A 22,296-nucleotide genomic window follows, 5' to 3' on the forward strand; every position below is an offset into this window, starting at 1 on the left:
TAGAAACCCATTTCATTACAGTTTTGGGTTTATGAGTATAGTTGGTCTTCTTATGTTTGTAGTTGTTGTAAGAATGACCTACTGAGTTAGATTTTAGGAGCTCCTTTAGTAAACCAACTATTTTCTCAGCTAACGGATTTCGGTTTTAATTTTTATAGTTGATATGATTGTATTTAGGTTTTAAAGATTGAAAAGATTTAGCATTTTTTGAAAAATTTTGATCTGAACTATTCCCTTTTGAGTTTGAAGACTCTCCTTTCACAAACTTAGGAGAAGTATTCTTCTGTTTAGGAGGAATATTTCTGTCGTAGCCCAAACCGGATCGGTCACCACATTTTCTTGATCCGAACAAAAGCTTTTATAACTTTGGATCACCTTGGGCATACCTCCATGTATCCTTTAAACTCAGAAGTGAAGAGACTTCAAGTTTAAGTTTTTCGTTTTTAGATTTAAGATTTTCAATAAGGGAAGTTTTGAAATCTAAATCGTATTTAGATTTTTCAAAACAATCTGAAATGTGGGATTTTTCTAAAACAAGAGCATCAAAATTTTCTTTAAGTTTCAAAAACTTTTCTTTCTGAAGTTTTAATTTAATAGCAATTTTACAACTTTCCTTGTAAAGGGCATTATAAGCATCTTGAAGATCATCTTCATTTTCATGATCACTATTCAGATTTTCTTCACTAGTTGAATCATCATGATGTAAAAAAGTGAACTTGGCTAGAGTCATAAGGGCTTTGACTTCATTACCCGACTCGGTTTCAAAATCTTCTAATTCAGAAGAAGCTTCAGAGCCAGAAGATTCATCCCAAGTAGCCAACATTCCTTTCTTTTTAGGTTTGTCCTTTTTAGGACACTTGTTTGCTAAATGCCCATATTCATGGCAGTTGTAACACTAACTGTCTTTTAAAGATTTTCGAGTTTTAAATTTAGATCTATTCTTATCATTTGATTTTTGAAAATCAACCCTCTTTTTACTTTTGAAAATTTTGTAAAACTTTTTAGCTAAAAGGGCCATATCATCTTCGAAATTTTCTAAATCAGAATTACTACAGTTTTCTTGAAAAAAACATTTAGAAGATTTAAGGGCAATTAATTTTCCTTTAGGAGCTTTAAAAGTTAACTCATAAGGCTGTAAAGAAGCAACTAGTTCTTCTACCCTCATATTGTCCGTATCACGAAGTTCTTAGATCGCAGTCACCTTTGAGTTGAACCGTTCAGGTAGTGAGCATAGTATCTTTGTACAAACTTTACTTTATGGGATTTTATCACCAAAACCCCATATAGAGTTCACAATGTCATTTAATCTTATATAGAAGTCTATGAACATTTCATTTTCTTCCATATGTATTTCTTCAAATTTGGTTGTGAGGATTTGGACTTTACATTTCTTGACAATTAATGTTCCCTCGTGTGTCATTTCTAAAATATCCTAGGCTTGCTTTGCAGAATCACAGGATATAATTCTTTTGAATTCATCTGGTGATAGTGCGCAAGTGATTGCATTTAGTGCTTTTGCATTAGCACTACTCTCACTTTTCTAAAGAGTGGTCTAAGAAAAATAAGGTGTTACTCTCATAAATTTGGATCCATCGATACCAGTTACTTCAGTGGTAAGAGGGGTCCATTCAGTCACTGTGGCTTGCCACACGCTCTCATCCATGGATTTTAGAAAAATCCTCATTCTGGCTTTCCAATAGGCATAATTGGAGCCATCAAATAGTGGAGGCCTAGTGACTGATAGACTATCAAAATTTGACATCTTATAAATAGCTCAGATTGATTAGCTCAGAAAATTAATCCAAAAGAAATAACAATTAAACGACCTATTATGCTCTGATACCACTTGAAAAGGCCGAGTTATACGTCTTAGAGGGGGGGGGGGGGGAATAGAACTATGCCAAATTAAAATAATAACAGTGGAATAAAATAATTAATGGAAAGATAGCACTATAAACAATCCACAATATGGAAATGTAAAGCAATCTCAAAATTCTAGTATTGAGAAGTTGATACAAATTTTGTTCTAAGGACAACCTTACACCATAAAAACCAAGGGTTTATGGCAAGACAACCTTACTAGAACGGTTTGTGTATTAAAAACTCAAACTAAAGAAGAATAAAAAGGAAATAGAAAGAAAGGAAATCTAAGCTATTGCAACATTCCCACAATACTGAAATGTAAAGATTACAACATTATCATTCAAAAATACATCCCACAATCTTGAATAATAAAAGATACAGAAAATAAACCACACATCCAAAAAATACAAAGAATTATAGTGGTTCGCCTGTGTGTACACCAACTGTTAAACAACAGCCACATAGCTACTCCACTCCTAATATCCTCACACAGTGGATATTAGCGTTTACTATGAAAATAGGTTTTTCCAAGTTCACCTAAAACCTTCACAATTGTGTCTTTCAAGTGGGCTTACACAATTCAAAAAACCCCTCACTCTGAGTTTTCTGGATCACCTCAGACAAACCAAAAACAGAGATTTTTTTGGCACAATCTCAAAAACCAAAACAAAGGAATTTACAAAAACTATAAAATACCTGGATATTCTCCTTATTGCAGCCCGGAAGAACCAAATTAGAGTAGAAGTTCGAATATAGAAGTTTAATGTCTAAACTCACTTATGAAATGGTTCTAAGTTCTAAATTGATTTTAGAGTTAAAGCACCGTCGGCTAGCTTAATTTTATTTTGATTCCAAGAAATGGGAATACCTCAATTCCTCTTTCAAATATAATTGGAATGCGAAAATTCAAAATCAAATGCAAAGAAAGCTACTAAAAGAGAATATTAAATGAGTACAATATAGCTTAAATAAATGGCTAACTTATCTCTCAGAGTAACGTATTGATTTAACTTTAATTGAATGAAAAGCTCTTAAATTCGTCGTCTATTTATTAGTGAAGAAATCATGTTCATGACTGGTCCTGTGGACACTACGACTAGTCGTAGGACTAATAGATTTTTGAAATTTTGAGCACGATCGGATAAAGCCGTTCCACGACTAGTCATAGGCCATCACGACTGGTCATGGGACCTCCACGACTAGTCGTGACCTGTCCACGACTGGTCGCGTGGAGCCTGAAATAGTTGCTGGACTTTAAGTCGTAGCTGCAGGACTAGTCGTCAACGAGTCGAGCACCGTTCACATGATCGGTCAAGCAGTCTCTAGGACTGGTCGTAGCTTAACAAAAAATTCTGAAAATTTTCAACAATCTTAGGACTGGTAATGGAATTTCTTGGACTGGTCGAGCCAGTGCTAGGACTAGTCAAATAGAGTCCAGGACTAGTCGAAGAACAGACCAAATACTTATAAAATGATTTAATTTGAATTATGTATTCAAAATGACCTACCCTAAGGTCAATCTAAAGTCTTTCATACCTTAGACATGATGTATGAATATTGAACCTTCTTTTCTTCAGATGATAGACGATCTTTGAAGATCATGAAGCTTGAGATCTCGACACATAATGAAGCTTGAACTTGAGATCTTTTAAAGCTTGAATTTGTAGTACATGAGTTGTACTTCACTTTGAGTCTTGAGTATGAACAGTTGACTTGACTTTCGATATCGCTTTAAAACATTGAACTTTGAAGCTTAAAGGAGTGAACAATGTACTTAATCTTGCATTTCTTGAAGTAGATCTTTGTTCTTGACTTGGAGCATTGTCCTTGTACATGTGATGCATTGCCTTGAACAGATTTATCAATGTGCTACACAAGACACAGATTGTGGTTTTGCCATTACAAAATTTGACAATCAAAGTAGCAAGAAACCATAGCACTTACACTATGTCAGTGTACTACAATAATTGGGAAACAACAAATAACTATTCATCTGGGAAAATGTCTTCTTGATCACTGAACTCCCAATGGAATCCAAGAGGACAACTCGAGATGAATGGTCTACTCTTACGTTCTCTACTCATTTCTCGTTATGTATCTCTAAGTCGAAATCTTAGAGTAGGAGGGTTCATCTCAAAAGAAAGGGCTTAGCATCCTTCTTTGAGATAAGATACTTGAACACCGCAGGGTTGGTGAAGATTATAATTTTGGATCTAATTAAGTAGGACATGAATTTGTCCAGAACAAAAACTATAGTAAGGAGTTCATTTTTCATTGCAGAATAATTTACTTGGGCACCATTCAACGTTCTACTTACGTAGTAGATAACACATGGTTTCGCTTAACACTGCCCCAACAACATAGTCTCTCATATCACACATGATTACAAAAGGAACACTCTGATCGGGTGGTTGCATGATTAGTGTGGTTGTCAACATACCCTTTAGCTTTGTAAAAGCCTCTTAGTATTAGTTAGTCCACTTAAAAGGAACATCTTTTTGAAGGAGGTTACTTAATAGTCTAGAAGTTTGGCTAAATTCATTAATGAACCTCTAATAAAATCTCGTGTGATTGAGAAAAGAAAGAATGTCACGTATGCTTTTCAAAGCCAGGAAATTAACAATCAAGTCTATTTTGACCTTGTCCACTTCAATTCCATTGGATGAGATCACATGTCCAAGGATAATTCCCTTTTGAACCATGAAGTGGCACTTTTCCCAATTCAAAAGAAGATTTTTCTCTTCATACCTTGTCAAAATCAAATTCAAGTGCTTGATGCACTTATCAAATGTACTTCCAAAAACAGAGAAGTCATTCATGAGCACTTTCAAGAAATTCCCAACCATATCTAAAAATTAGTAAACAAGCATCTTTCGAATGTCACAGGAAAATTACAGTCCTAATGGCATCCTTCGGCAAGAAAATTGCCAAATAGGCATGTAAATGTGATGTTCTCTTGATTTTCAAGGGCTATCTTAATTTGATTGTAGCACGAGTACCCGTCTAGGAAGTAATAGTAGGAATGACTAGCCAAACTTTCCAAAATTTGATCAACAAAAGTTAAGGAAAAGTGATATTTCCTTGTGAGAGTATTTAGCTTCTTGTAGTCAATGCACATTCTCTAACTAGTGCTAACTCTAGTTGGAATGAGTTCATTGTTGGCATTGGTTATAATGGTAATTCTAGACTTTTTGGGCACCACCTGAGTTGGACTCACCCACTAAATCGGATATAGGGTAGATGATACCCACATCCAATAGTTTCAAAATCTCCATCTTAACCACATCCCCCCATATTTGGATTTATTCAGCATTGTGGTTGCCTTGATGTTTGAGTTCGCAGTAGTCCATCTTATGACACTCTTGTAATTCTTAAGAGTAGCAATCAACTTGCTCTCTTGCTCATCATCCAAGTGGGAAGAAATCACCACTGGATATGTGTCTTCTTGTCCTAAATAAATGTATTTTAGCTTAGATGGTAATGGTTTTAGGACAAGTTTCGATGCCTTGGTGATAGACGGTAAAGGCTTTGATTCCGTGAGGGGTAATTCTTCAAAGCATGGCCCCCACTGGTTAGTTTCAAGTACCGGCTCAAAATATAACAAATCGATCACTATATCCAATATCATGTGATCATCAGAATCCATAAAGTGTGCAGGACATGCTTCCAAGGGGTTAGAGATTGTAGTCAATATAAGCTCCTGCTCCACTAGTGTGTCGATCATGTTTACCTCATGGATCTCATCAACATCCCTTGGTTGCTTGCAAAGATTAAATAATTTCACCTCCAATATCATGCTCCTAAAGGACAACTTCAACACTCCATTCTGGCAATTGATTATTGCATTCGAAGTGGCTAGGAATGGGCGTCCTAGGATGACTGAAATTTAAGTGCTGGCATTTTTAAGCAGTTGTGTACCCAAGTCGATAAAGTCTATTATGTAGTAAAACTCATCAACTTGGACTAACACATACTCAACTACCCCTCTCGATATACGAATAGATCGGTTAGTAAGTTGTAGGATTGTGTTGGTGGGTTTTAATTTATCAAGCCCCAATTATTCGTACATTGAGTAAGGAATGAGGTTAACTCTTGCCCCCAAGTCTAGCAAGGCATGTTCAATCTAGAATTTCCCAATGATACATGAGATCGTAGGGCTACCAGGGTCTTTGTATTTTGGAGGAGCATTTTGTTTGATAATCATGCTCACTTCTTTCATTAAAAAGACTTTCTTTTACACATTTAATTTACATTTAACCGTGCAAAGGTCCTTAAGAAACTTGGCAAAAGACGGAATTTTCTTAATTGCATCTAATAAGGGAATGTTAATTTTGACTTGTTGAAAAATCTCTAAGATGTCCTGGTTCTTAGATGGTTGTTTTGATGAGTCTAGACGTTAGGGAAATGAAGTTGTGGGCTTGTACTCATGCACTGACTCTTTGTCATGTGGAGCAGATCTCGGTCCATCATCATCCTTATATTTATCTAAACCCTTAGGCATGTTGGCTTCATCGGGATAGTCTTGTCAATTTCATTTTCACTTCTAAGAGTGGTGATGGATTTGACTTGTTCCACATGTGGGTTATGAGGATTTGAATCGCTCATTTCATATTGTCCTTTTAAGTGAGGCTGAGGTTGGGCCGAGAAGGTCCCTTTTTCCCTAATAGTCAAGTGTGATTCAATCCTCGAAGCTGATGTTTTAATATCATTTATGGCTTGCATGGTGGTTTGATTGAATTGCATTTTCCCTTACATGAATGTTTGCAACGTGTCCTTAATGGTCCTCTTTTGTGGTTGCACTTATGATGCACTTTGAGTTGCAGGGGAGGCTCCTTGGGGAGGAGTGCTTGCATTAGAACTTAGCCCATCTTTCTAACTGAAGTTGGGATGATTCCTCCAGTTAAGATTGTATGTGTTAGAATTTGGGGCACTAAATGGGAATTGATAAGCATTCATGGCATCTACTTCATCTTGTAACACATCCTAAAAAGCTAGAATTGTAAGACAAACCTTAATAAGGTGTGCATCACTTTGGCATATGCCACAAGCGATGTCAATCATCGCAATGGTGGGTTGGATAGCTTCCACCTTCCTTAGTTCTGTAAACTCAACTTTTCAAGTGAGACCCGCAATCTTAGCATTCAAATCATCCCTATAACACCACATACTTTTCAGTACTCAGGTGTTACCATGAGGACCAAACTTAGATAAACACAAACCCGATTTATCTGAACATTTGCCTTCATTCTAACTTGATTTGACAGTGGGGGGTAATCTTCATCCATAGATCAACCCATCCATCCGTTGATTCTCAATATGAACCATCATATCACTCTAAAATTAAACTGCATGCCATTAATCTGGTGTCTTAAGTTGCAAGATCTACCGTTCATTGCATCCTTAATAGCATGAGGGTTGATCCACACCTAAACCACCCAATCTAGTTAGTAAATACGTAAGAACCTATCTAATTCCACATAAAAATTCCCTTAGGAACCATGAGGAATACTAATGATCATATTCGAGAATGATTTTTCCATTAGATTATCAAGAATCGACAATTAAGACAAATTTCACTTGGTGTGGTCCACCTGAGCTTTGGATCTACCTGATCTTTAGCTAGGGGTCCTAACTGGACCCATAGAATCTGGTGAACGGTGTGAATCTCATACAAACATCACTGTGAGTCCCACCTAGAGTGGTGTGCATACACAACGCAGGCACACCACAGAACACTAGACCTGAAACTCAGGTTGACCAGGTTTAAACTGAGACTACCCGAAGAGGGAGAAATTCTCCCTCCTTTCTCGCCTGATAAGCATTTAAACGGACAACATCCGTTTGTAATGTGTGGCCCACCATGATCATCCAATGGGATGATTTGAACTGTTCATCGTGGTTGGACGGGAATTCCGACCAAGATCCCAACCTTTCACATGTTTTCTTGCACATGCGCATGTGCGAGCTTAGGCTTAAGCAGCACTATGTGTGAAATATCTTTTCCCAAAATAGAAAATGTTTCCTTGCTAAGCTAGAAATTTGAGTGTGGAATCTCCATACAATCAGAGCCATACAAGTCCAGGGAATCTCAACCCTCCATTTGCATCTTGTTTTAGGGTTTTCGAAAGCCGAAAGGAACTACGAAAAGAATATTTCTGTGGATGCGCTATGAAATCCTAGCCACTCGTTCCCCTTCTAAAAACCTCCCTCAGTTCATCTTAATTGTCGAATTTAGGGTGTTAGAAAACCCTCTTACCCTAGTTTAAAAATCTCGTGGGATAACTCGAGATGTCGTGCACCAAGTAATTCACGACCATCCAAAACACGGGACACACAGTGACCAGTGGGCTAATTCGGTCCATCCATAAGGCATGGATCGAAAGATAAACCTCCAGATCATATTCTGCCATGGAAGCTTGAGTCATCTTCTTCGTTCATGCGAAAAACCCACCTGCTTGTAATGTGGCCTACTTGTTGATCTAAGACGTCCATCAGGTGGACCAATGTACCATAAATTCATCCATGCAAATGCTTTACAATCATGCATCTAGGATTCCACATGATCGGCCTTATTCGAGGTGTTTTAGCTTAAGTAAAAATATGAACTATAACTTATCATGTGATTAGCATTCAAAATCTCTAGAGGAATCATTAGGGCCTATAAAAGGCCACCCTTTTAGGGTAACCTTTCCAGAAAAAGAAAGCTAGAGAGAGAGGGCCACCGCATCGAGTCGACTCACCCGAGTTGCGGCTCGATTTTGGTCCAATAACCTTGTTGGACAGGGTTAAGGAAAGGGTGCATGGAAAAGAGAGGGAGAATAAGGAAATAGAGAAAAATTAAGGGAGAAAGAGAGAAGAGAGAGCGCTATTAGTGCTACACTCGCCGAGCCTCCTTAGTGATTCTGCTGGAATCAAGTCATGTCTGGTCAAGCCCAGACATTGTTGGACATTCTAGCATAAAGAGAGAAGAAAGGAGAACAATAGAAGGAGAAAGATGAGAAGAAGAGGAGTAAGAAAGATTGAGAGAGGGAGCTGAGTGGCGCTGCATCGGGTTGTTGCAATGAGTCCAGCTCGTTACTAAGTCAAGCATAACTCAGGTTCTCATCTAAGCCAAGCTTCTTGCTGGATATTTCCAACAGTGAGAGATTGTAAGGAAGAAAAAGGAAGAGAAGCAAGAGAAGAAAGGAAAGAAGGAGAAAAGAAGGATAAAGAGAGTTGGGGGGCTACCGTACTGAGCCGGGCTGACTTAATAGCCGAGTTAGGCTGAGTCTCAGCAACTAGGCGAGTTCGAGCACTACTGGTCCTTTTTGGGAGAAAGGAAGGAAGATTGTCGGTGTGGGAGGCTGCTGAGATGATTATCGGGTGTGTTGCTGCTGGTTTGCATCGAGTTGCTGTCAAGTTCAAGTCAACTTGCTGGCCAATTTGGTCGCAATAATTCCAGTGAGTTGTTGGTCATTTTGTTGAGTGTGGAAAGAGGAGGAAGGGAAGAAATAAACGAAAGGAAGAAGTAGAAGAAGATAGAGAGAGGGTAAGTGCGTCTGATTCTCGATCAAGTTGACTCAGTTATTTTCAGTTAAGTTCAACCAAGTTCGGCTGGATTCAGACAAGTCCACTGAGTCACTTGACTTTTCATTGGATTCTTGTGGTCGTGAGTGCTTATTGGAGTTCTCTTTTTAACAGTTGTAACTACTTAAATGGGTTCGTGTCGAGTCGCCGAGTTGAGCTACCAATTGAGGTAAATTGAAACCAATTTCATTTGTTCGCTACTAAGTTGACTCGGTGAGTTTTCACTAAGTCTATTATCTATAGAAAGCTGATTGTTAGTAGTTTTCTCTCATGCTTTGATTGAGTTCTGTCCGTGTGTGTATCAATCATATTTGATTCTATCAGATTGCAGTCACGTGTTATCTAGTGGACCACTCATCTCAGTTCTTCAATCAAAGTAAGGACTCCCCCTTTAAGCTTTCCACTTAAGCTCGTTAATCTTGATATAAATGATGGTTAATATCTTATATTTAACATCTCCTAAGTTACTTGATTGATTTACTTGTTTCCCTGCACGAATATGTTCATCTGTTGCGCAATTCACTCTTGAATTGAATAATTGACAAGTCTCTTTAATTCTAGTAAGCATGAATGAATTGATTACCACATGTTATCTCAAGTTACAAAACTTGTTAATCAATTAGATGTTACTACTTGTGATTACTTGATGATATTTTGGAGGTCTTCGAACTAGTGTTTATATCTAATAGATTGAATGGAATTCATTGTGGGGTTACTATATTGTGGATCATTTGCACCTATGTGGATTTGATTGGGCATCTTCCCTATGTGGCTTTGATTGGATATTTGCCCTATGTGGCTTCGATCTTCGAATATTTGCCCTATGTTGTTTTAATGTAATATTTGCCCTTTTTATACATGATGATTTAATTTATATAAACTTGCTGATTTTTATATTATTATGCGGAATTCCATATGATATCTAGGTGAAGCTGAAGTTTATATATTGATTTTCTAGTGACTTTGCGGAGTTCATATGATTTTTGAATGATGCCAAATTTCACGTATTAATTCTCTCTTTATTTTACAAAGTTCACCTGTATTGTGATTTTGTGTGAAGATGAAGTTCATTTACTGATTTTCTAATCACCTTGCAGAGTTCACATACAATATGATTTCTAGGAGAAGCAGAGGTTTGAATGTTGATTTTTTATTCATTTTACGGAGTTCACATACAATGTGATTTCTAGGTGAAGCATATATTTGAATGTTGATTTTCTTTTCATCTCCAAGATCAAATACCTTGCATGTGATGCTCCAATGTCAAGACCAAGGTGATGGGAGGTTGGGTAGAATCTTCTACAACTAATGAAAAGTTATAAAGCCTAGTGGATTCTACATGATGGACACTCTGGAGGTTGATAGACACTTTTATTTGTCAAGAAAAATGGTGTCAAAACTCAGGAGGAGGCTTGAGATCATGGTCTTCTTATGTAGGAGCTTATAATACTCATTAGAGTGAAGAATTGTAAGTGTTATTATGTTTAAAGCACATTTTACACCTGGTTTATCAAATTTCATCTTGTCAAAACAACTTAGCTGAGTGATCTTCAAGTCAAGCTCATGATCAAGTTCAAGTCAAAATCAAGTTGAAGGTCAAGTTCAAACTCAAGTTTAAGACCAAGCTAGATCTACTGAAAGTTCCAGTAGAAGATTAAGTTCCTTTGAAAACTTTAAGTTTCTAATCCTATGAAGTTCAGTTCCTACAAGTATTTTAAACCCTACAAAGACCTTAGGATTAGGGGCTTTCAAAACATATTTAAATTGAGTTTTTATACTTATAAATGATTGAGTTTCGACTAGTCTAAATTTTGGCTCGACCAATTTAAGAATTTCTTGACTAGTCCAAGCACCAGCCGAAATGTAAGAGATTTTCTGTTGAATCTTCAACCAGTCGAGTGGACTCCTCAACCAGTACTTTCAATCTGCTCCTTGGTCCTGAGGACCTGACCTTGGTCCTGACGACCTGCTCCTTTCGATCAAGAATACGAATCGGCTACTCAATGTAGGAAGCATCCTCATGGACCTCGAGTGGCTGCCAATCAATCATAGGAATAGTGCCCGACCCACATTTCCATAACATAGAAACATGAAATTTGTCGTGGATCGTGGACAACTAGGAGGTAAGGCAAGCCTATAAGCTACAACGCCTATGCACTCAGTAATCTCAAAAGGTCCAATAAATCTCGGGGCAGGCTTGCCCTTCACACTAAAGTGAATCACAACCTTCATAGGCAAGACCTTGAGACATAACATGTCCCCAACTACGAACTCGAGGGGTCGACGCCGACGATCAACAAAACTCTTTTGCCGGCTCTGAGCTGTGTGCATCCTCTACCTGATAACATCAATAGCCTCTAAGAGACGTCTGTTGCATAAGCTCGAGACCCAAGAGACGACGCTCTCTAACCTCAGTCCAACAGCTAGGAGATCTGCACGGTCTGCGAAAGTGCCTCAAAAAGATCCATGCCGATAGTCGCCTAATAACTATTGTTGTACGTGAACTCGGCGAGGCGCAAATGTTCATCCCAACTACTTGTAAAGTCAATCACATAAGCTTTGAGTATATCCTCAAGGATCTGGTTGACCCTTTCAGTCTGCCCATCCGTCTGCGAATGATAAGCGGTATTGAGATGCAAAGTAACCCCCATTGCCCACTGAAAACTCCTCCAAAACTGAGACGTAAATCTGGAGTCTCAGTCTAAAATGATCGAAAGTGGGATGCCGTGCAGTCTCACTATCTCCTCAATGAACACCTTTGCAACTAGAATGAAATGAGCTGACTTTGTCAGATGATTGATGATAATGTAGATGGTATCGTGACCTCGCTGAGTCCACGGCAAACCTGCGATGAAGTCCATTAATACGTGCTCTCGGTTCGACTCTGGAACACTCAACGGCTGCAAGGGACCAGGGGGTTTCTGGTGATCGGCCTTGACATGTTGGAATGTGTCATATTCGGCTACAAAACTCACAATCTGGCGCTTCATCCCCTGTTAAAAATACTGTCTCCTCATATCACAATACATCTTCGTGGAGCTCGGGTGAATAGTAAGTCTCGATCAGTGTGCCTCGATTATCAGATCACAACGTAACTTTGGCACGTCCGGGACACACAATCGGCCTCTGAAGCGTAATCTACCATCGGAACCAATCTTCTAGTCTGACTGCTCCACTGATGCAGCCTCTGCTCGGTACTCCTAAAGTGACTTGTCCGTCTGCTGAGCCTCGATCACCTTAGCCACCAAAGAGGGTTGAATCGATAAGCTTGAAAGCTGAACGATAGAAAAACATAAATCGAACTCAAAGTCATACTCTGAAACATCCTCGAGCATCCACCATTCTCGCACCATCATCTGTGCCATCAGGCATCGTGGCTGATAACTGAGCGCGTCCACCACCACGTTCACCTTGCCCGGGTGGGATTGAAGGTCAAAATCATAGTCCTTTAATAGCTCCATCCATCGCCTCTAACATAGATTCAACTCGGACTGCGAAAATAGATACTTCAAGCTCTTGTGATCTGAGAAGAGCTCGAACCTGACCCCATATAGATAATGCCTCCACACCTTTAGTGCGAAGATGACCGATGCAAGCTCCAAATCATGGGTGGGGTAGTTCAGCTCATGGACCTTGAATTAGCGTAAGGCGTACGCCACTAGCTTCTCGTGTTGCATCAGTACGGTACCCAAGCCAACTCTGGAAGCATCGGTGAAAATAACAAAACCCTTACTCCCATCAGGAAGAGTGAGCACAGAAGCAGACGTGAGGTGGTCCTTCAACTCCGTAAATGCCTTCTCATAGGCGTTACTCCAAATGAACTCGACTCCCTTCTGCGTCAACTAGGTCAGTGATGCAGTAATACAGGAGAAACCTTCGATAAACCAATGATAATTTCCCACTAGACCAAGGAAGCTACGGATCTCAGATGCGTTCGTGGGCTGGCCCCACTGAAGCACTGCATTCACCTTCGAGGGGTCCATAGCGACACCCTCCCTTGTCACCACGTGACTGAAGAACTTTACCTCCTCCTGCCAAAACTCGCACTTCTCCAGCTTCGCATGCAGCTAGTGGGCAGGGAGGGTCTCCAACACACTGAAAGTGCTCAACATAGTCCTTCCGGGTCCTCAAATATATAAGAATATCATCAATGAATACCACCAATCAAGGAACGGTCAGAAGACCTCATTCATCAGCTGCATGAATACGATGGGCGCATTGGTCAGTCCGAACGACATGACCAGAAACTCGAAGTAACCATAACGTGTCCAGAAAGTCGTCTTCGGAATGTCCTCCTCTCGGACCCGAATCTGATGGTAACCAAAGCGCAACCTATCTTAGAAAAATACTGTGCATCCTGCAACTGGTCGAAAAGATCATCAATACGGGAAAGCAGGTATCGGTTCTTGATGGTGACTCTATTGAGCTCACGATAGTCCACACAGAGCTGCAACGAGCCATCCTTCTTCTTCACAAATAATACAGGGCTCCCCAAGGTGAACTGTTGGAATAAATGAAACCTAACTCCCATAGCTCATCCAACTGCTCCTGTAGTTCCCTCAACTCCAACGGTGTCATCTGGTAGGGGGCCTTTGAGATTGGTGTGGTACCAGGCACTAAATTAATCTGAAACTCCATCTACTAATGCGGTGGTAAATCTGGGATATCCAGGAATATATCCGGGTACTCATAAACAACTGGCAGCTACTCAATACACTCTACCACAGAATCCTCGATGACAGAAGCCAAGAAACTAGATAACGGCTCTCCGATGGAATACTGGCAAGCCGGGAATGTGAAACATAACCGTCCTCATGGCACAGTCTATGACGACACAATACTCCGTAAGCCAGTCCATGCAAAGAATAACATCAAAGCCTGTCATTGGCATCATGAACAAATAGGCGGGAAGAAACATCTTGCCCACTAACACCGGGTAAGAAGGGCAGCGAGGGTCAACACAACGGACTTCCTCATGGGAGTCAAAACTGCCAAGGCCTCAGACATGGACTCCGATGGAATACCGGTCGATTGGCAAAACAACTCGGCCACAAAAGAATGGGAGGCACCAGAGTCAAATAAAACATGGACGACGCAAGCAAAAACAAGAAGAATACCCTCTACGACTCCGCCGATCAATGGCTGCGGGTCCTGGCCCGGAGCTTGCTGCGTGGGATAAAATTGGCCCTAAGCTGGTAGTGGAAGCAAACTAGAAGACCACAGATCTGGAGTTTGTGCCTCTTGGGCTATAATACACACTCGACCAAGGGACTAAACGTATGGATATCCCCTCTGTGGCTGCTGCTACTGTCTCTACTTCTACTGTCTCTACTGAGGAGGTTACCTGGCTACCTCTGCTGCTGAGGAGGAACCTTAAGAGTGGCGGGTGTAAGTTGCTCTCTCTACTGCTACTTCTACTGAGGAGGACGAGGAGGAGGCAACTACAGTGGCCTCTGCTACTGAATGGGGAGAGGGCACTCAAGCCTTCGATGCCCGACCTGTCCACAACCGAAGCAAACACTGGAAAAGGGGCTAGAAGATGGAGCTGCTAGCGGTGCTGATGATGATGATGGAGCTACTGACTGAGCCACAGGCTGCTGAAACTCTGTTTTGCCCCTCCTTTTCTGACGGTATTGCATGAAACTGTCGACTAGTGCTCTCCTCTTCCGGTCTCCACTGAAACTCTGCTCTCTCGATCTCTGGGTCATAACCTAGTCATCCTCATAAACCAGTGCTCGATGAATAACTTAGTCGAATGTGTCTAAACAATGTCCCACCACACGGCTATGAAGGGTAGGACGCAAGCCAGTCCCAAAACGACGAGCCCTCATCTTCTCATCACTGGTGAGATGAGGAGCAAATCGAGACAAGGCCAAGAAATGGGCCTCATACTGTGACACCGATAAATCACCCTAAACTAGGGTCTCAAACTCAATCGCCCTCTGAATCTGAACATGCTCGGGGAAGAATTTCTGGTCTAAACAGACCACGAACTCCTCCCACATCCAAATGAAATCTAGCCCGACCATCCTAGATATGGACGACCACCAATGATGGGCCTCACCCTGAAGGAGATAGGTCATAAGGGATACCCTCTGATCGGTTGGACACTGCATAGTGTTAAAAATCCTCACAATCTTGGTGCACCATGCCTAACGGCATATGGGTCGGGCTCACCCCTGAATCTCGAAGGGTCATGCTGTCTAAACTCTCTGAAATAGTGCTAGCGGGTGGTAAATCACCCTAATTAGATACTGGATCAACTACAGGCTGATGAGTCTGCAACGCGGTAGCGACAAGCTACATCAGCTGCTGAAAATGCTCGGCTTCTATTGGCACTGTCGAAAAAGCAGGAGCGGTACTTGCCTCGGGCGGAGGCATGGGTGCGGCTGATGGAACAGGAGCCTTTATAACCAGAACAACAGGCTGAGAAGGGGGGATCGATGGGGGAACTGGAGCAACTAGAGGTACAGGCGTTACAGGATGGACAGGCTGAATCGGGATCTCGAGAATCAGATCCTCCAAAACGGGTGCAGGATGCACTCGAGTAGAACGGGTATTTCGAGCGCCTCGTCCACGGGCACCACGACCACAGGTGCCACGTCTAGGCGGCATCGTCTACAAAATAACGACAATAAAAGGAAATCAGGACAATTACAGGCTCAATATGGAATGAAAGGAAGGGTCTTGGGACACTACTTGTCCTAAGCTCTTAACAGACATGCGATGTTATCACGATTTATTCTAGAATTACTTGCTACACTCTGATACCAACTCCTGTCATGCCCCAGACTTGGTAACCAGACTCACAAGGAACCTGATAGTCAGTTTTAATCGCAACAGCCCCCGTAGTACCCCATTCTTAGCTCCTGAGGCAGGTTCCGATCCTGGGATCCCACAAGGAGGATTTCTAGAACCAAATAACCATTTCTAATACAAGCATACCTAAGACCACATCAAGTAAAATCTCAAAAATAACAAAGGAACACATCACAAAATCCACTATGAATTTAAACTTTTACAAGCTTTCATAAGGTCAAAAAGGACATACATAAGATAATGAAAGAAAGAGGGAAAAGTCTGCAACACCGGGGGTCCTCAAGCTTAACCCTAGTCCAAGTTTTGCCACTACAATGCCTACCTAGGATCTCCTACATGCATCAATCGTGCATAAGCTTATACAAGCTTAGAGGGTGGTGAAAGTGTGTGACAATAGTGTGCAGAAGAATAACAAGAGGTATAGGAATGGAAACATGCTTAATGACAATATCACCAGCCTTACCAAGGCTTATCATGAATATGATGCAACGAGTACTGGGTGCGTTACCAAGGCGATGTACAAAGGGGCTTAAGTAGTCGATGCGAATGCAATACGAAGTAATGTCGGTGCTCATAACTAATCCACATATCAAGTACATTTCCAATCATAAGGAAATCATCGGGGTCCATTACATTGTTGGATAACTGTCACTCTAAAGACTCGGCACAGTCAAACGAGCGTAAGAGACCTCACTACCCGCTTGTTAATAGCTAATCACTAGTAAGGCCTGACGGTATCAGACCCATTTACGAGCTGATCAGACTCAGCCTAGCAATGCCTCCTTACATTAGGCAAGTAAGGCCACACCCCTACCTAACCGACTACACGACAGCAGGATTCATGGCCTAATGGTATAAGGCTCTTATGTGCTCATAGTTTCCACTCAGTCATGGCATTAGGGCAGAGCCTTAGTACCATGGAAGTTTTGAAAATTTTACCCATGGGCATCCTATGCAGCTTGTATGCTCAAGTAACATTTCCGGTGTCCACTCACACGGCCATCCACGAATACCCCTGTGGAGGCAAGGCCCTGATGAAGCAAGGGCGGTATCATCATGAAATGTGATGCCAATGCATGAGTCACACATATAGATCATGCACCAGCTTCAGGCACTCAATGTGCATAAGGGGAGAAACTCCATCCCTCTATGACCATCACACAATGCAATCAATACACACAGATGAGGCATATGGGTCACAATGTTGTAAGAGCGTACCGTAGAATATACTCCTTCCCAGGGAGGGACAAGGTCTAGATACATAGACAGGTACTCTAAGGAGAAGTGAAGTCCTCTAATGGGGGCTCAGTACTTTGGGATGGCCCACAAGCTAAGAGAGTCATAAAACCTCAAGGAGGAAACGGTCCTAAAAAGGTCCAACGTGGGCCTTCAACAACCTATAAGGACCCTATGGGCCACCAAGGAGGACATCCAACCTCAACTGGGTCCCAAAAGGTATCCCGCTACACATATAAAGTAAAGTCCAAGGCCTAAGCAATCCATGGCCTAGTGGGTCATGCACTAGGCCCAATACTTTGGTATCATGGTGGGCCCTTAAACAAGGTTTGGGCCTAACCATAAAGGTCATGAGTCCACTCATTGTGGTGGGGCTAATGGGCAGTCCATTATTTCAAACATATGAGTAATCCTTACATTTAAAACAAGTAAGTTGGGCCTCTCATCTCAGCTTAAGTATGATTTATTTTAATGGGCAAGCAAGGACCCAACTACTTGAGTATTTGGCCCATAAAACTCATCACGATAGTGTGCTATTTATTAGCCCAAGGGCCAGGGGTCCATCAAGAAAATTCTAGGTCAATGGGCCTAGGAAACCCAACATGCAAATATGAATATTATTCCAATAAAATCCCAATTGAAATAGGCCTTACGTATACACTAATTAAGCCCAAAATCTAATTAAAAATAGGGTAAGATAAGTTATCAATATACCCAAATTTGGTGGACCATGTTACCCTAAAACATCCATTTATGGACAACAACCATGGGCCTATTGTTGAAATTCCAGCCCACCCACAATCTGAGATTGCTAGAAATTCAAAAATTAATTAAATTAAATGTTTATTTTAGTTCTTGGTGACCCATACATGTCACAGGGGGTCCTCTAAATGAAGGGAGTAGATTAAACACAAAAATCAGATGGGCCATGCTGCTAGACTGGACGTCCAGTAACTGCCCAATGGGTTGGGCATCCCATATGTAGGCAGCTCTATGGGCCTAGGTATTTGGCCCAAAAACTCACCCAAATGGGCCCTAATTGGATGCTACTGAAGGGGAGGATGATCAAGTTACCTATAGACCCCACATGGATGAACGGTGGGATATAAAATACACCAAGGTGGGTCCACAAAGTGGCCTAAATGGCCAGCCAAGGCTTGGACGCCCCAGCCTGGACGTCCAAGCCTGGTGGGCCACTCTAAGCCGTACCACGGATGATATAGGGGCCCGTTGGCCCTAAAATTTTGTAGGTTGGTACTTCCATGGGTGAGCCACACCTTCACAAAATTTTATGATTTTTGAATAACTAAAAGTATTTTAATTAATTTAAAGAAAACAGATTGTCCAGAAAATCTGTCTAACCTACACGTCCCAATGTGGTGGGCCACGGTCTACACAGGGTTCCGTTGGCCCCAAAATTTGGTAGGTGTGTCTTAACATAGGTGGGACACATCTCACAAATTTTCATAATTTTTAGATACTAATAAGTATTTTATTTTAATTCAGGATTACAATATGTATAGAAATCTGGTTGTTGCTGGAATTATAACTATCCCTATGTTTGGGACCACGGGCTTGGACCCACCCAAACCCTTAGAAATTTGGAGGAAAGATGGTCCTATATCTGGTCAACAAATGGCGTCTATTGGAGTGACCCATTTCTTCGAGAAATTTAGGTGAACAAGATGATTTCTGTTATACTACATTGCTGAACTGTTCAGAAAATTCTAGATAGTTGACCATCTTTAGCCCAACCCATGGGCCTCAATCATGGGAGGTAGGGTGTGGGCCCCATCCCACATCAAAGTGGGGTCCACACACTATAAATACCTAAATAAATTTGGAGAAAAAGAATCTAGAAATGGGTCTAATCATTAACCCAAAATACCTACTCTAACTAGACTGAAATCTAGACAGCAACATATGCTGTCCATATTTTGGCCCATGTATAAAAATCAAAGGGCCCATGGCCCTGATTTAACTTGTGGGGTCTACCTTGACATGCCAGCAAAATTTTAGGCAATTGGTTTCATTCAAACCTCCATAAAAAAAAAGGGGGTTTGGAGATCACCCAAACCATGTTGCATGGTTGGGCCTGGACGTCCATTTAAGTGGGCTTAGACGTCCACACTACTTGAGGCCTGGGAGGTTACTGACCTTCACTGGTAGACCTCACCTCATCAGTATACATGAAAGGAGATTACATAGAAATGAGAAGGAGAAAGAGTGAGATCCGGCCATAGGTGGGTGGTCCCGCCACTAATGGACCACCCACACACCATCCACACCATTACAATCCTTATAAACTTCATGCATGGCAATTTACATGGAAAATAATGTGCCGGATGGTGGGGATTCCTCTACTCACATGCATGCAAGGCCTATATGGCCCTTGATGTACAAGAAATGGAAGAAGAAGAAGCCTCAAGGTGGGTCTATGGAGAATGGCCCACGATGGCTAAGTTATGCAAGATCTAGGCCATTAGCCTTGCCTAGGAACCATGTAAGGCCTCCACCATGGATTGGTGGGCTCTACATGCTTCCATGCATGAAGCAAACGAGAAAGGAAGAAGGGAGGAAGAAGAAGAAGAAGAGAAGGAACCAAGGAGAGCACCCACCTTACAAGAACACCAAGAATCTTCTACCACTAGACTTGCATAGATCTAAGGTTGAGATGGGATTGGGATGGATGGATTGAGGGGAAATGGACGAGAAGAGGGTTGGAATGGTGGGGATGTCCCACCCTCTTGCAAGGGAAGAAAGAAAGAAAGAAAATAGGATAGGGAGAAATGAGAGGGAAAGAAGAGAGAGAGGGGTGTTGTAGCAAGTCCATCATTACAAGAGACTTGAAAAGAGCAACCATCATGCGCACTCTCTCTCTCTCTCTCTCTCTCTCTCTCTCTCTCGGGAAGAAAAAAATCTAACTTTTCTAGGAAAGAGGTGCTTGGTTAAAGAGTCTTATGATAAGCTAGCAAAAGAGAGGCTAGATGGTGGCTATAAGGTAGGTGTGGATAGTGTTGGTAGTGTGGGTGGTATAAGAGATGTAGGTTTAGGTGGTGTTGGTTGGAAAATGTGTAAATGGAGTGGGCCACCTTGGAAACAAGTACACCACTCTAGGTGGGCCACACAATCATGATCAAAGGGCTAAATAATGAAATGCCTACAACTTATGATCTACACATCGGATGGACGCACGAGACGCGACATCAGAACTACACCGACGATGCAGTCACTATGACACTAAATTTGTGTCGATCTAGGTCGGGTCTACGTGACCGTACTTGAGGATGACCGCAAACACTAATCGAAGGTCGCGGGTCACTGGGATTTGACTGGTAGGACCGTGAGACCTAGAGGAATGAAATGCACACACTTGGGTAGGGTCTTACAATAGCCCCTGAAGATCAGGAAAAGACTACATTTACATGTCCTTATGACACCTTTACTTACCTAATGATGCCATTTGGACTATGTAATGCCCCTGTCACTTTTCAGCGATGCATGATGAGTATTTTTTCTGATATGGTGGGGCAATATCTAGAGGTCTTCATGGATGACTTCTCTATCTTTGGTCCATCCTTCAGCGAATGCTTGAAAATTTTGAAAAATGTGCTGAAGTAATGTGAAAAAAAGAATTTGGTACTTAATTGGGAGAAGTGTTATTTCATGGTTCGTAAGGGAATTGTCCTTGACCATATCATCTCATCCAAAGGAATGAGGTAGATAAGGTAAAAATTGATCTTATCTCTAACCTACCTCCCCCCAAGAACATATGAGATGTGCGATCCTTCTTAGGACACGCCGGGTTTTACAGAAGATTCATAAAGGACTTCAGTCTCCTCTCTTATCCTTTATGTAATCTACTTCAAAAGGATGTACTATACGAGTGGACTGAGCAATGCCAGGAAGCTTTCACTAAGCTTAAGGGCATGTTAATCACTGCACCTATCATGCAGCCACCCGAATGGAGCCTTCCTTTTGAACTTATGTGTGATGCGTCTGATTATGCTCTTAGGGCAGTTTTAGGCCAGAGAAAAGAAAAGAAGACCTACATTATTCATTATGCAAGTAGAACTCTAAATCCTACCCAAGTGAACTACTTAACTACGGAAAAGGAACTCTTGGCCGTAGTGTTCGCTTTGGAAAAATTTAGGTCCTACTTGATTGGATCCAAGATCATAGTTTATACAGATCATGCAACGCTCAAGTATCTTCTTTTTAAGAATCATGCGAAGCCCCGCCTGATAAGATGGATCCTCTTACTCCAAGAATTTGATTTAGAAATAAAAGATAAAAAGGGAGTAGAGAACATACTGGCTGACCATCTTTCTCACCTTCATCTCCCTAATTCCCCTAAGATGACACATATCAATACATGTTCCCTGATGAACAATTATTCAAAGTCTCCCTTTCATCTTGGTTTGCTAATAATGCTAATTATCTTGCCACAGGTTTCATGCCGACACATTGGACTGTGCAAGTGTAACACCCCGTACTTTCCAGTACTCGAGTGTTACCATGTAATCTAACTTAGTATAAATAGGAGCCTAGCTTAGGTGAACATCCACGTTCATTCTAGTCTAAATCCAACTGTTGAAAACAGTCCCAATTCATACATCAAGCTATCTATCCGTTGATTCCCAAGATGGATCATCATGCCACTGAAGAGACCTGTTTCCTCAGGATCCCAACTTCACTGATGGACAAATCTAGCTGAATTACGAATTCACAATCTTGAATCATGAAACCCACCGTTCACCAAGTTTACAACGTCTCATAGGACGATCCATCATTTAAAAATATAGATCGGGT

The sequence above is a fragment of the Magnolia sinica genome, chromosome 5, assembly GCF_029962835.1.
Source record: "Magnolia sinica isolate HGM2019 chromosome 5, MsV1, whole genome shotgun sequence".
In the NCBI taxonomy this organism is placed as follows: Eukaryota; Viridiplantae; Streptophyta; class Magnoliopsida; order Magnoliales; family Magnoliaceae; genus Magnolia; species Magnolia sinica.